The 16,729-nt window shown below is 43.2% G+C and overlaps 1 long non-coding RNA gene across 1 annotated transcript in view; it reads right to left on the bottom strand.

Annotated features, from left to right (window-relative positions):
• LOC109551235 (uncharacterized) overlaps nucleotides 1–16,461 on the bottom strand; it is a 107,298-nt gene extending 90,837 nt beyond the window's left edge. Inside the window, exons 1-3 of the long non-coding RNA XR_004521770.2 lie at nucleotides 15,340–16,461; nucleotides 13,883–14,930; nucleotides 2,497–2,664 (exon numbers count right to left, since the gene is read on the bottom strand). This is a non-coding gene — a long non-coding RNA (uncharacterized lncRNA). The remainder of the gene's footprint in view (nucleotides 1–2,496; nucleotides 2,665–13,882; nucleotides 14,931–15,339) is intronic.
• Nucleotides 16,462–16,729: the final 268 nt, after the last annotated feature.

Below are 16,729 nucleotides of genomic sequence, written 5' to 3'. Positions count from 1 at the left end.
GCTTTTCTAGGAGCTGGGAACATAGCAGGAATCAAAAAAGACAGAAATTTTTGACCTGATATTCTAATGAGAGATACAAACCAAAAAACGAGTAAGTACTTAATTTAGAATAAAAGTGAAAAATACTATGGAGACAAATTATTAACAATAGCCAAAGGATAGAAGCAACCTAAGTATTCACTGATGGATGAATGGATGAACAAAATGTGCTATATACGTGAAGTGGAATATTATTCAGCCTTACAAAGGAAGGAAATCCTGGCACATGGTACAACATGGATGAACCTTGAGGCCATTACACTAAGTGAAATAAACCAGTCACAAAAAGACAAATACTGTATGATTCCACACATATGAGGCACCTAGAGTAATCAAATTCATAGAGACAGAAAATAGAAGGGTAGCTGCCAGGGGCTGCTGGGAAGGGGAGAGGGGAGTTATTGTTTAATGGGTATAGAGTTTCAGTTTTGCAAGACAAAGAAGTTGTGGAGATTGGCTGCACAACAATATGAATATACTTAACACTACTGAATGGTACACTTAGAAGTTCAGTTAAGTGGCTAAGTGATAAATTTTTGTTACATGTGTTTTATGTTATGTCTATTTTTTTAATGCTATGGAGAACAATTAAACAGAGAGGTAGGTTAGTTAGGCCCAGGGTGGTTTTAAATAGGGTGGTTAAGAAAGGTCTCATTAATAAGGTGATCTTGGTGCAAAGACCTGAAGGAGGTGAGAGATTGGATCCCGTGAGAGAAGAGCCTTCTGGCAGAGAGATGGCAGGAATGACAAGGAGCCCAGGGCTCCCACCCTTTTGTCCCATCACCTTCACCAACTAGATGACTGACAGAGCTGCATTCTGCTCCCATCTAGATTGCAGGGCCACTCACTGGTCCTGTTGGGAGACCTGCCAGCGAAGACCTCTCAGGAGCAAGCAAGGATGCCATGAAGAACACCTTCACTTTTCTGTTGCTCAGGTAACTCATCATTCCTTTTCAAGCTGTTTAATATTTAAGAGCTGAAGAGGGAGGGCCAGCAGAGTGCTATGCACTCTGTGTACCTAAGTGTCAGACTTTGATTAACTGGTGGACCAGAGACAAGGAGAGGACAACGGAAGAGACTGAGATCTGCACACAGCTCGGGCCCTGGGCAGAGAGAAGGTTCTAAGAAAAATCTGTTAGTCTAAGACTTAGGGAGTACCTGGGAGACAGGAGGGTCTCGGGGAGAAGGACTGTCCCATTCTGGACGGATCACAGCCCTGCTCCAGCACAGTACAGCCAACAGGGTACAGGGTGACAGGCCTGGCACTGGAGCTTCTAGACGTTCTCAGCAAGGAAAGGTACTCATACATAAGGCAAGGGTGAGGCGCATGGCTTCAGACATCTAAAGGGAAGCGGAGAATCAGAAAGCCATTGGTGAATATACCTGACACATGCCTAGGGACTATTAGAAAGACTACAAGGAGGGCTAAAATCCCATAACATGTGGGAGCTACTTATGCTGGGACCTCTTTTATTGGTAAAGGCTGGGAAATTCGGTTTCTTGAAGGAATTCATTTCAGGGTTTTTTGTGTGTGTGCTCAAAGACTAAGATTCCATGATCTGTCTTCAAGTTCTTATCTTCACATATAGATCAGCTTTATTTTCAGTCCATTTCCTTATCTTGTGTGTGCTTCAATTTCTTCATAAGTAAAATGGGGGCAATGATACCTGTTCTCTTGGCATAGCTACAAGTGTCAAATAAAATAACAGAGGGGGGACTTCCCTGGTGGCACAGTGGTTAAGAATCTGCCTGCCAATGCAGGGGACACAGGTTCAAGCCCTGGTCCGGGAAGATCTCACATGCCGCGGAGCAACTAAGCCCGTGCGCCACAACTACTGAGCCTGCTCTCTAGAGCCTGTGAGCCACAGCTACTGAAGCCCAGGTGCCTAGAGTCCGTGCTCCGCAACAAGAGAAGCCATTGCAATGCGAAGCCCACACACTGCAACAAAGACGTTCGCGGCAACTGGGGAAAGCCCGCGCACAGCAATGAAGACCCAACGCAGCCAAAAATAAGTAAATTTATTTAAAAAAAACTAATAATAACAGAGGGAAAACTACTTGGGGTAACTAAACGTCCTAGCTCAATAAACAGTCATGATTATTATTATATTCTTTTCATTGTCATTTTGCTACAGAATTCTTCTTCCCCCTCTCCACCCTGGGGTGGGGGGGGGAATCTGCCAAGAGTCTGAGCAAAGGAAGGCTGTAAAGTTATGTGTGCAGTTTATTTGTCAGGGACCCGCATGAGGAATTTAAAGCCTTTTGAAACATCTGTTGCATTTCAACACAGTAAGTGCAAATAACAGAGAAATAGTAGCATCTGGGTTAGAAATGAAAAATATCTCCTCCTATTTTAGAAGAGAGAGAGGGAGAAGAGAGAGAGAGGAGAGAAGAAGTAAGATTGTTATATTTCTTAAGCTACAGACTGAGCACGGGATCCCTAGGAATCTCGCTCACCTGCCGCTCAGGAAGCTGCATGATGAATGGGCCCTGCGCATCGCCAGCTGCTCCGGAGTCAGCTCTGGTCCCAGTGCCCCTCGCTGGCTGGGTCAGCACTTTGCTCTGTGGGTGCTGAGAAGTTGACTTTCTCCGTTTTCCGCTCCCTCCCTTGTGCCAGCCTTTGCTCTGGGAAAGAAGGAAGAAATGCTCCATGAAGTTTCATTTGCCTTGAAACAAACAGAAACATCTTGGGAGATATTACAGGCCGTGGTGCCCGCAGAGGGTAAGGGCCTGTGGCCCGCAGAGGGAAAGGGTCTGTGGCCAGGCCAACTCACTGCCTTGAAGAAGCAGAGAAGGCTGATGGGCACACAGAGGAACTGGACCATTCGTGGGGAAGCAAATGCCTTAAAGAAAGAGAAGGACGTCTCCTAAGTTTCATAGGTTTTGTGTTCTTCCCTGCTTGAGAATGAGTTTCCTGGAGTTGTTTGGGGCCTGGCCTACAGGAGGTGGGCCCACAAGCAGAGGGCAGGTGGCCAACTCCCCACTTCTGTCCCTAGCCAGCCGTCAGCCCCAAGAACAAGACGTCAGGACAGGCAGCCGTCGTCGCAGACAGAACTGAGCCTACAGCAGTGAGGCCAGAGACAGATGCTGGTGTTGGTCTGGGAGCTCAACAGCAGGCACTGAGGTCTATCCTGGCCAGTCACAAACTCAGCTCACCCCAGAGTCCTTTTACCAGGCCCCTGTGAGACCTGACGCATCCCTTCCCAACAGGCACAAGGACACCTTAATCATGGTTTTTGCTTCACAAGTTCTGCTTTGAAGCCATGCACTGTGCTGAACGTTTATGGTGGCTCTGGGAGTGGTTTCTGGTTATACTGGGGATTGTTTCTTTATTTTCCACTGAATTTCCTTTTGTTTCCTCAAAATAATTATTGACAAATGTGTATAAATGTAAAACTGGGTAAGTGATGGCACTGCCCCTTGAGTTTTCTCTCTCAAATGAAGTCCTCTGCTTTCCTATTCTCTTATTTATGAAATAAGAGAGAAAGAAAGAAAGAGGAAGGAATGAAGGAAGGAAGGAAGGAAGGGAGGAAGGGAAGAAAGGAAGAGAGAAAGAAGGGAGGGAGGGAGGAGAGAAGGAAAGAAGGCAGAGGGAGAGAAAGAGAGAGGAAAAGTGAAGGGGCAGTGAGAATACCTTTTTAAAAAGTCAACTAAATTATTCCAATATTTAATGATGCTTTTTCTTCTGTGTAGGGATTGAAGGCTGAATTATGCCAAGGTGTGACAATTAGAAAAATTCTGAGTCAGGGAAAGTTTACCTTAGCCTGATTTTATGCCTCTAATACATGCTTATTCTAAGATCTAAATTTAGAAAGCGGTTGTGAGATATTAGAGAAGAAGTTAGGGAAGCCACAAGACACATTTTTCTTTAAATCACATAAACGGCACTTTTTTTTTTTTTTTTTTTGTGGTACGCGGGCCTCTCACTGTTGCGGCCTCTCCCCTTGTGGAGCACAGGCTCCGGACACGCAGGCTCAGCGGCCATGGCTCACAGGCCCAGCCGCTCCGCGGCACATGGGATCTTCCCGGACCGGGGCACGAACCCGTGTCCCCTGCATCGGCAGGCGGACTCTCAACCACTGCGCCACCAGGGAAGCCCAACGGCACTTCTTTAACTCACAAAGATGTCCATGTGAAATTCATGGAGGACTTACTAAGTACTACAGCATGGCAGCCACAGGGGTAGGTTTCATGGACTAGAAGAGAGAAGGGTCCACCTGAAAGACTTTGCAGGCCCCAATCCATCTTCACCATCTTCCTCCTCACCTTCATTCCCTCCCCTGGACAAAGGGCAGGAGCCTCCCCCAACCACCCATGTCTCTGTTTCCTCACTTGCTTCCCTACAATCCACTCCCCCTCAAAAGTCAGTGATCTTTGAAACTACACATCAGAGGACATAACTCTCCTGCTCAAAACCCTCTGATACTGCTGCTGCCCAAGCTAGAAATAAAACCCGCACTCCTGGCCCAGGACCTGGCCAGCTCCCATCTGAGTTCCCACCTCAGCTGCTCCCAGGCTCTCTCCCCTCTTCCCAGGAAGGAAGGTGACCATGGTGCTTTTGGTTTCCTGTTCCCTCAGCAAACCTACCTTCTTCTGTCTTAGAGCAGTACCCTTCAAATACCTTGGAGATTCTTCTTGTAACTAAAAGTGGGAAAATGATGCTGCTAGCCCCAGGTTTTGTCCACAGGATGAGGATGAATAGTGCAAGAGTCAGTTTCCAAGGAACAATGGTAAGAAAAACTACGAAGTCATATTCTGTTTGCCACCTTCTGAGTTCAGCTCATTGAAAGCACTAATCACGCACTTGCTGCTTGTGTCTCCCCTTTGCTATAAAGAAAGCCCCAGGGAGCAGCAAGCTCACCTGTCTCGTATTCTCCCCACCTAGAACCATACCCAGAACATAGTGGATACACCATAAATAGTTGAGTGAGTAAATGATAGAAAAAAGAAGGACACTCGCCCATTACAACTTTACATACTTATTCACAGCTATTCCACAATTAGGTACAAGAATGAAGGATACAAATTCTAAGTTGGAAACACATTTTTCTCTCGCTTAAAAGATGCAGAAACAAAAATGGTGACCTTGTCAAGCCCTCATGAATCTACCAAGACAAGCCCAGCTCCTGGAACATCCTCTGGCTGAGGCATTTGGCGCACCCTAACTGACTACTCAAGGAAATCCTCACTTCAAAAGAAAATGCTTGGGCTTCCCTGGTGGCACAGTGGTTGAGAATCTGCCTGCTAATGCAGGGGACACGGGTTCGAGCCCTGGTCTGGGAGGATCCCACATGCTGTGGAGCAACTAGGCCCGTGAGCCACAACTACTAAGCCCGCACATCTGGAGCCTGTGCTCCGCAACAAGAGAGGCCGCGATAGTAAGAGGCCGGCGCACCGCGATGAAGAGTGGCCTCCGCTTGCCACAACTAGAGAAAGCCCACACATAGAAACGAAGACCCAACACAGCAAAAATAAATTAATTAATAAACTGCTGTTGTCATAAATACACAATCCGCCTATGTCATGAGACTCAGAATATTTAGAAAAAAAAAATAAGAAAATGCTTGACCAATGGCCTTGTCTTCGTTCGAGGTAGTGATTTAGCTTTCTGAGAGGCATCCATTTGCAGCAAGGCCATGTGGCCGAGTGGAAAGAGTTTTTCAGCAGTATCTGCAGTGGTGACTGTTGCTTGGTGACTCAGGAAAAAGCCTTTGAGTCTCAGGATCCGTATCTGTCAAACACAGTACGATCTGCCTCAACTTCCCTCTCTAGCATTTCTGGAGACGTTAGATGCCTATCAAACCCTGTGAGCTTGCCTGGGAGAAAAAGAAACGTAGCACAGGTACAAAATGTACGTAGCTTTTTTCATGTTCTTATCTGTGTGATTCAGTTAATAGGTGATAGACTCTTATTGCAGCAAGATGTCCTCTTCCTCTAGGAACATGATTTGATTATTATTCCCAGCCCACAGAAATCTGAGGTCTGAAAGTCAGTAAATCTGGGAGAGAGACAGAGAGGAGCTTAGTTGAGACTCTGGCCTTGTAGAAACCTAGGAGATAATTCTAGCCAAGAACCAGGTTGAAATGTGGATTCAGTTTCCTGTCCTTGCTGAGTCAGCTCTCCCTGGTATAGCCTTGTGGTTTTGCTTGATTTGATACAAATTCCCGAACCATCTAATTCATTCCTATTAAAAAGACCATGTAAAGAGAGACTACAGTGGTGTCCCCGTGGCCCCCACTGTTGACATCATTTGAACCACCTCTTCCCTGTGATTATGTGAGATAGCACAGTTGTCTAACACTTAGTCTTCTTCCACAATAAATCTTAAGTAGATGGTTCTGGCATCTCCTGCTCATTGCCCAACTGATAAGTATTCTTTTTTCCTTCATTGTTCACAAAACTCTGATTGTTTTTGAGCAGCAATATGCCCAGCCGCAGGTGAGATGCTCACTTGTGTAGCTTCTTGGAAGTTCAAGATGTTGATGCGACACCGTTCTGGCTAATGGGATGAAAGTCAAAGTCTACTGGGAGCCTCTGGAGCCGGTTTGCTTCTCCTCATGTGAAGGGGCAAATGCTGATGACTCAGTCCTTTTCTTCCCATCTTGCACAGGAGGATATAGATGTGGTGGCCACCTGGTGACCACCAGAAACAAGCATCAAGACAAGAACCCTGGTATGGAGGGCATAGCACAAAGGTAGAAAGAGTTTGAGTCCCTGATGACGTCCCCGGGCAGCCGGGTCCACACCAGAAAGTACCTGCATCTGATCTTCTTGATATCTGAGAACAAGGAACATCTATTTGTTTATCATTAAAATTAATTCACTCAACAATCATCATCAAAATCACTACTAAGTGATATTATGACCATATTATTTGAGAGTAGAGAAATTATTCTGTAAATAGAAATAGCATCTTGGATCAGTACAAAAGAAGAGCCCTGAAACATCCCCTGCTTCCAGGGAAAAACATCTCTAAATCATCTCCACCATTTAGTCTCTAGTCTTCCTGGTCTAAATACAGAGATCAGAATTATTCCTTAGAGCCTGAATCCTTGGCCCCTACGGCCTCACTTTTTCCCACCAGCCAATTCCCTCAGCTGTCCCACATCCACCCTTTATTATTTTTCCAACCATAAATCACTTGCTTTGTCCAGGTTTACAATTTTCCAAACTCTGCCCATTTCAATTAGTTGCCAGGGTCGCAGACATAACCCGGCAGCCGCGCCCTGTGGGCCGCTAACATCAGAGGCAGCTGGATTCCTGCAGGCTCTATTCCCATGTATGCCATCTTGAGTCCAGGACTAGATAATTTCACTCATCTAGAAAATTAAGGTGAATAAGAGAATAGAAAACTGGAATGGCATATGGTCTAGCTTCCTGAATTTGTGTGATTATCCATTATCAAATAGCAGGCACTGAGTTATTAAGTCTATTGACAGATGCAATGTAATTTTCTTCAAACAGATAACTGATCCTGGAGCTGATAAGGTCTGAATGTGCAGTGCACGCTCCCTCATATCTGGATCATTCCTCACTTTCTTCATTCAGTGCCCTATGTTATCAAATTACCAGTACCAATATATACACAGAAGTAAAGCAACATAGAATGCCTTAAATTTACACTCAGGGCTCTCATTTTCTTACTTAAAATTTTCTGACTCTGAACAGCATTGCTTTCTAGTCTTAGGAGCAACAGAGATAAAAATAAGTAGGAAAATACAACACGAAACGTTCAAAATTCTGGGTCTGGGAAAGGTTTGAAATAAATTGCACAGAAATGGGAGAGAAAGGGCTCTGAGCTTAGACCATTTTGAAGATTTCAAAGTTTAGAGTCAACACTGTTGTGATACTGCTAAACGTGCGAAGGGTTTGCCTTTTCCTTTTATAACCACTGGCAAGGATTTTCATGTTCCAGTAATAAATCAGCACTGAAATGTAGCTCAAATTACAAGAGCAAAATAAAATCATTGGGACAATACCTGATACAAACCGACTGGAGAAGATATTTTGGAAACATCTGAAAAACACTGCTCTGTGTACACACAGTAGGCACTTGGAGGACCTGCCGTTTTCAGCATTTGGGAAAAACTTTCTAAGCTTGTGAAACAAATAAACAAAATCCTTCTTGTCTCACAATTTAGCCTCAGGCTGTAATTCAAAACTGTTCTATTTCTGGGCTTCCCTGGTGGCGCAGTGGTTGAGAGTCTGCCTGCCGATGCAGGGGACACGGGTTCGTGCCCCGGTCCGGAAAGATCCCACATGCCGCGGAGTGGCTGGGCCAATGAGCCATGGCCGCTGAGCCTGCGCGTCCGGAGCCTGTGCTCCGCAACGGGAGAGGCCACAACAGTGAGAGGCCCGCGTACCGCAAAAAAAAACCCAACCCCCCCCCCCAAAAAAACTGTTCTATTTTTTTTCTGATAGTTCTTCCTGACTAACATGACTTTGTCAATGCTCTGGGTTCCAAAGAGTTAACAACAACAAAAAGAGAGTATCTAGGTGTTTGCTTAACAGATACACACTACTGTGTATAAAATAGATAAACAAGGATCTACTGTATAGCACAGGGAACTATGTTCAATATCTTGTAATAACCTATAATGTAAAAGAATATGAAAAAGAATATATATATATATATATAACTGAATCACTTTGCTGTACACCTGAAACTAATACAACACTGTAAATTAACTGTACTTCAATTTTTAAAAAATGGGTGTATATAGTATACACATTATGATTAAGAACAAATACCAGAGATTACGTGACCCCTTTGTGAGGAAATACGTGTTTTGGGGAGGGGGGAGTCTAGTTCTTCGTTTGTGAAGATGTAGGTGAGACCCCATGCCTTCACTGTAGACACTGTAGATTGGGGTTCAGTTCTTACTGGAAACCAAAATATTTTAGCAATTCAAACATGTTCCTATTTGTTTGACAATAATTCACTGTGTTCTGAACTCCAAAATAAATCATCAGTTATATCTGACTGTAAGAATATACTCAGATATAAGATCAGATAAGAACCTTATTTAATAAACATAGTGATCTTGGGATTTCAGATGTTCAGATTTCATTGCACCTTCAGAAGACACTCCCCAGGTATCCTCTTTGTTTTCCTAGCTACAAGCCTTTGATATTTGTTTGAGGATTTAGTTGAGTTAAGATTTCCCCTTTTCTAAACCTACTAGGGAAACATTCTATTTCTTCCTGGCTGGTCATTTTCAAAGATGAAAGCAGTTAGGCTATTCATTTTCCCCAATGAGTTGAGTCTTTATTCTGTAGGAGTGGCGTTCCAGAGCACACTTCAGTTCTCAAACTTCTTTGTGAAGTGTTGTTAGTGTAAAATAGCTTTTGAACTGACTTGTTTCAGAATTCCTCTTCCCTCTTGAAGGGCCACATTCAGATGTGAGTTCAATGGAAGGAGAAAATAAAAATATTAATTACCCCGAGCTGCCTGAATCCTAACAGCCATGCTGAATGTGTGGGACACTGGTGGAGGCTTCCAAGGAACATCAATATTTATTATGAAGATGTGTGTATTGATTGAGCTGTAAAATGATTCAAAGTAATATATGCCATCCCAATAATTGAACTCCATTCAAAAGAACACCAATGTAGCCACTATGAAAATTGAAAGAGATGATTTTGATTTATTAAATTACTCTATGCAGCCACAAGATATTGAACAAAGAGGGGAAAAGTTAATATAAAACTATGGTCCTGCTGCCTTGCTGTTAGAAAGAAGGACCAGAGGCATATTGGCCATCATGAGTAAGAGGACTAAACTGAACAGGGGGACTTCCCTGGTGGCGCAGTGGATAAGCATCTGCCTGCCAATGCAGAGGACATGGGTTCAAGCCCTGGTCCCAGAAGATCCCACATGCAGTGGAGCAACTAAGTCCACGCGCCACAACTACTGAGCCTGCACTCTAGAGCCCGTGAGCCACAACTACTGAGCCCATGTGCTGCAACTACTGAAGCCTGCGCACCTAGAGCCCGTGCTCCGCAACAAGATAAGCCACCGCAATGAGAAGCCCCCACACAGCAACAAAGAGTAGCCCCTGCTCGCCGCAAGTAGAGAAAGCCCACGTGCAGCAATGAAGACCCAATGCAGCCAAAAATAAAAATTAAATTAAAAGAAAGAAACTGAGCAAGACCCTGTGGGGGTCCGGGGCATGGAAGCCCTTCTGTCCCCCTCCAGCCTCCAGGACCTTCCCTGAGCTCCAAAGGGCAGATCTGAACAGTTGCTAAACAGGGAAGGGAGGGGATACAGAGACAAGAGAGGAGCAGTCAAGAAACAATAGTGCAGCCTTGGGGCAGGTTGTATATGTATCCAGCTCAAGGGATACACATAACAATGCCTTGAAGCCCTTTATAGAATTAAAGCCCAACAAGTGGAGGATGCCACCATTCTTCACACCAGGGAAGACCACCTGAGGCCAGACTAAAGGAACCAGAGGAGCTCATCAAGGAGATTACCTGAGACCAGATTAGAGGAGTGCAGGCCCTGCACACACCCTAATCTCACCAGCGAGCCCACCCTTGAACTGTTGCCATAAAACTCCTCAACAAACTCCCCCGGGTTGGGACACATAGTTTTCAAAGGCATGAGTCCGCTCTGTCCACTTTTGCCTGGCAAAGCAATAAAGCTATTCTTTTCTATTTCACCCAAAGCTCTGTCTCGGAGATTCAATTTGGCACCGGTGTACAGAGGCTGATGTTTTGGCATCAGGATCTGGCCACACATTTTTAGAGAATGAGTGTTCTTTTGAATGAGCATTTGGTGGCTCTGAAGCTGACTGCAAGGCCACACCTTCTCTCTTGAATAGCCTGTCCCCTTCTCATGTTACCTCTCTCACAAGGGAGAGGTCACTCCAAATTTGTTTCTCTCCTCTCTGTAGGTGGATATGGGCATAAGGGTAGGTAACAGGGATGAAATTCACATTTAGGGAAACTTTACATACTCAAAATCATCAACTAGCCAGAATCCCTCCATACACTCTGTTTAAACACAGGACAAAGCCCGTGTATCTCACACACATTCAGGGAGGACATGAGGTCAGTTGGCATGTTTTAAAGGACTTTAAGAGTCTATATTGTAGCCAATAAACGCATCTCAGCTTTTTCCATTCTCTCTATCTTCAGTTAATAGTGCAAATTCATATTCAGATGAGGAAAGCTGCCTGTGATATTACAGAGATAACTATTATTAAAGAAACATATAATCAACTTCATAATACTATCATTACTAAGATGTGAAAGTAAACAGACAAGGTTTTCAACACAGATCAAAACAGAGAGATTTTATGAAACGGTCAACCCAAAATGTTAACCTCCCTAACATACCCCCATCTTTATTTTTGTTAATTGGGGTATATGGGTTGAATGGTGGCCCCCCCAAATATATATCCACCAGGAACCTGTAAATACAACCTTATTTGGAAAAAAGGGTAGTTGCAGATGTAAATAAGTTAAGGATTTTGAGATGAAATCATCCATCTCGAGGTTACCCAAGTGGACTCAAGGATCCTATGAGAAGGGAAGAAGAATTTGTAGAGACATGGATGGATCTAGAGACTGTCACACGGAGTGAAGTAAGTCAGAAAGAGAAAAACAAATATCGATATTAACGTATATGTGTGGAATCTAGAAAAATGGTACAGGTGAACCTGTTTGCAAGGCAGAAATAGAGACACAGATGTAGAGAACAAATGTATAGATGCTAAGAGGGGAAAGCAGGAGGGGGGTGGGCGGGATGAATTGGGAGATTGGGATTGACAATATATACACTAATATGTATAAAATAGATAACTAATAGGAATCTGCTGTATAAAAAATAAATAAAATATTGTTTTTTATAAAAAAAAAAAAAGAAGAGAAGACGACACAGAGACAGAGAAAAAGGCCATGTGAAGACAGAAGTGGAGCTTGGAAGTATGAGGCCACAAGCTAAGGAGCTCTGGAGCCACCAAAAGCTGGAAGAAGCAAAGAAGCACCTGCCCCTAAAGCCTTCAGAGGGAGCTTGGTCTTGCTGACACTTTGATTTCAGATTTCAGTCCCCCAGAACTATGAGAGAATAAAGCCACCACGTTTGTAGTAATTTGCTGTGGCAGCGCTAAGAAACTCATACATGGTGCTTTACTCTATCTGATTAATTGCCGCTCAATAAATGCAAATAAAGTATAATTAAAGATAAAGACTCTTCAATAAGTCATTTAACAAACACATATTAAGTGTTACCATGTGCCAGGCACTGTGTGAGACTCTGCAGATACAGTAAACATTTTAAAAGGTATTCCACTACAAGACCCTCATGGACCTTAGAGTGAAATCTGAAAAGGTGTTTTTTCCCCAGTCTTTGGAGAACGAGGGAAAGAAATATCAGAGATTTTAAAGAGAATATCAACTTGGGTGGCTGGATGGAGTTCTTTTGATATAAAAGTTCTGAAGGCAATTTTAATGCACAGAAAAGATAGTGTCACTGAAGAACTGTACAAAGACTTAGAGACATTCAGTTCAAACTCGGAGTTTATCAGTCCCCAAAGATGCAATTGTTTTCTACATTCCCTGTTAATTACGAAGGAAAGAGCAGCAAACCCAGACAAGACCTGAATCCTTTCCCAGGTGACTATCCTAATGAAGCAGATCTTTTCCACCATCACATTCAAAGAATTTGAAAGTAAAAGTGGCTTCGAGTCTTCTGTTGTTTTTCTACATTTTCCAGATGATATTTTGCATTATGATGTGTCATCCCATGTTGTATCAATCACATTACAATGTGTCACTTAATGTAACATGAGGTAATATGGTTGACACAATCTACTAGGGCTTGTCACAACATTGCACGTCAACCAGGACATTTTTATGGGTTTTGTAAAGAAAAAAAATTCAACATATTTCACAGAACATTGCATCCAAGGTACAGGGAGGAGGGGAGAAAAGTCTTCTTTGAAGATTTTTGCAACATTCCCATGGCGGGAACTGATAAACATCTGCTAAGTAAATGGAGTCAAATGTCGTCCTTATACCCATATCAAATGGGTGCGATAAACTATTGCCAGCCTGTCTCAGGTTCATGGTCAGCTCTTACTGCTCCCTGTTCCTGCTTGCTGCATTCAATCCAAGACACCTTATAAGATCACCTTTAAAAGAGGGAACAGGGGCTTCCCTGATGGCGCAGTGGTTGAGAGTCCGCCTGCCGATGCAGGGGACACGGGTTCGTGCCCCGGTCCGGGAAGATCCCACATGCTGCAGGGCGGCTGGGCCCGTGAGCCATGGCCGCTGAGCCTGCACGTCCGGAGCCTGTGGTCCGCAACGGGAGAGGCCACAACAGTGAGTGGCCCGCGTACCGCAAAAAAAAAATAAAAATAAAAGAGGTAACAGAACTATCAAATGGAAGGCTCACGTCTGAGCCAAAGGTAGGCAGGACTTGGGAATGTTCTAGAAGCCATTACTGGTGCACATGTGGCTGCAGGTAACAACACAAAATGACTTAATCAAAAAGGGGGGCGGTTATTATAAGGACATGGGGAATTCTCAAGGAACAGAGGGTAGGATAGAACTAGACCTTGAAAGCACTAGAAGAAATAAATACAAATTCATCAGTATTCTCTTCTCACTCCTGTTTCTGCTTCTCTGTCCCACCTGCTTTCTTTTTGTCATTCTACTGCTGCTCCACCCATTTGGTAGAATTCACCCCCCATGACAACCAGTTTTACAAATTAGAGTCCCAACCACAAGGGAGATGTTAGTGCATATTTGTTGATTTCCTCTGTGGGATGTAGCTCCCCGCTCCTGACATTATTCCAATTCCCCAGCAGTGCAGTGGGTGAAGGATGGACCTTACCTCCACTCTAGAGGGAAACTCAAATTGGCTTCAGTCAACCAGTGGCTTCCATTTCCATGGCTAGTGATTGGTTCAGGGAAAGACACAGGCCTAAGTAGCTGCAGTTAGAGTGAATCCAGGGAAGATTTGTCTAGAAAGCTAGGACACAGTGTCACTCTTCTCCGTGTCTGAGTGAGAATGTGAGTTTGGGGCTGCTGTAACCTGCGACCGTGAGGGAAGCCAGCTAGAGGGTTGAGCCAACTCGAAGGAAAGGAAGCCAAGACTTGGATGACATCATTTTTGAGTCCTCCATCAAATCACTCCAAGAGTCCAAGTCTCTCCTCGAACAGTTTGGGTATGTGAGTCAACAAAATACCTTTATGCCTCAGATGGTGTAAGTCAAGTTTTCTATTCCTCGAAACCAAAGAGATACCAGCTTATGTGAAAGACCAACTTACTATCTTCAGGAAAATCTCTAGCCAACCTAGCTTGAGCCAGCCAGCCTAATCAGCACAGCAGGGGTACAGCCATAGTTGCTAGGTGCCAACGCTCATGGGCCAGGTGGGAGAGCAGTTCTCAGAAAAGGCGGTGGGGTGGCATCTTGAACAAAATCTATTACCAGTGAAGATATCCATTTACTGGGTGAGTGAGTCTGGATACGCAGCCCTCTGTGCTTTGGTTCTTTTCATTTTTTAAGCTGGTTCATCGCATCTTTGCACTTTAAATCCTTCCTGATATGCCGATGAGGGATGAATTGGCTACTCGCTCCGAATAGGTTTCATACCTCACAGATAGGTTCTCATAAGAACAATACATTCAGATGGCCTTTGCCATTTTTCACAACTCTTTTCCTTCTCTCCCTCTGCTGCCGCTGTTTGTGCATGGAGGAAAACAAGGAAAACAATTTAGATTCTTCAATTTTATGACTCTACATTCCCTCCCCCACCCTCACCCCAAGTTTCTATGGAAATACTCCTCTAAGAACATCCTTTTTCAGGGCTGGTCATGTGGCTCATCCGTGCTGGTGGGAGTGCAAGTGGCTTAGCTTCTCTGGCCTTTCTGGATGAGTCTTTGATATGAGGTAACAAGAGAATTAAAACTGCTCATACCCTTTATTGAAAGAACTCCTCTTGGAAGTTAATAGGAAGCAAAAATCAGAGCCATGCATACAGATTTATGTTCACTGTACATACAGAGTTATGTTCATTCAAATGTTTTGCTTTTCTATTTTATTTTTTAATTGAAATACAGTTGATGTACAATATTATCTAAATTACAGGTGAACAATATAGTGATTCACAATTTTTAAAGATTATACTTCATTTATAGTTATTATAAAGTATTGACAATATTCCCTGAGTGTTTTGCTTTCTTCAAATAATGTTTAAAGCCTGGCTCTGTTGCACATTGGATAGCTCATTGGTTTTCTAAAATAATGATTAAAAATTGGAAACAATTGAATGCTAAAAAACACTGACCTTGTTAAATAAAGTATCATTTATCCATGTGACAGGTTTCTATTAAAATGGAAAAATGCATGTGAAACATAAGTGAAAGAGGCAGTTACCAGAGTGTATATATAACATGACAACCATCAACCCACACACACACACACACTCTAACTGGAAGAAAACTAGTCTTGACTGTGGTTTTCTCAAGATTCTCAAAACAGTAGAATTATGAATGGATTTTTTTTTTACACACTTTTCCACATTTTCCAAACGAATCCACAGTGAATAGTATCACTTTTATAATTTGGGGGGGTATTAAGAGCTTATCCTATTTTTGTAGATGTGAAATATAGTTTATTCTCTGAATTTCAGTTTTAGAGACAGTAAAACGTGTCGACATAAAATAGTTTTGAGACAATGTCAAGGCTCTGTACCTCAATCATATTGAAGAAAATGTAAGAAAATAACCTGAAAAAAGACAACAAAAACAGACGTTACCCACATAACTAAGGAAAGGTATTTTGTTGTTGGTTTTGTATTTCCTAGTTGAAGAATTTTATTTCTAGCAGAAGAACAAAGTGTTCACTTTAATTTCTACCTTTCAAACTCCTCCAAATCAAAGGTCAGAACAACTTCCTTTCTGCATCACCGTATTGTGGCAGCTGTATGATTTATAACTCTGATTATATTTTTGTCTCCTCCAATATGCTAAAGTGAGTGAGGTCAGAGATTCTGCTTTCACTCAGTTTCCTTGTTTTGGTGGCTTGAAGTCAAATTATTCATATTACTTTAATGCAGTTTTGTTTAGCTTAATTATATGCTGAAAGTCTGGCACACATAATTAATTAATGTATTGCTAGTGACTGTTGAACAACCCGTATCTGTTGGAAATTTTATTATGAAATACCGGATGTTAGGGGAAGGAAGACAGGAACAGATGAGAGAGAAAAACCATGCCATCTCTTCCTCAGACCAGCGCTATCAAAGTGGTCATGTGTGTTGAGAGAAATCAATTTAGTTTTACAGATTTGTCCTCACTTCTGGAAAATCCAAAATATAACTTCCGTTGTTCGTTTTTTTTACATCTTTATTGGAGTATAATTGCTTTACAATGTTGTTAGTTTCTGCTGTATAACAAAGTGAATAAGCTCTATGTATACATATATCCCCATATCCCATCCTACTTGTGTCTCCCTCCCACCCTCCCTATCCCACCCCTCTAGGTCGTTACAAAGCATCAAGCTGATCTCCCTGTGCTATGCGGCTGCTTCCCGCTAGCTGTCTATTTTACATTTGGTAGTGTATATATGTCCATGCCACTCTCTCACTTCGTCCCAGCTTACCCTTCCCCCTCCCCGTGTTCTCAAGTCCAGTCTCTACACCTGTGTCTTTATTCCTGCCATGCCACTAGCTTCAT

This window comes from Tursiops truncatus, chromosome 14 (assembly GCF_011762595.2).
Source record: "Tursiops truncatus isolate mTurTru1 chromosome 14, mTurTru1.mat.Y, whole genome shotgun sequence".
In the NCBI taxonomy this organism is placed as follows: domain Eukaryota; kingdom Metazoa; phylum Chordata; class Mammalia; order Artiodactyla; family Delphinidae; genus Tursiops; species Tursiops truncatus.
The sequence above is the reverse complement of the archived record's forward strand: the minus strand, read 5'-3'. Positions and strand labels throughout refer to the sequence as shown.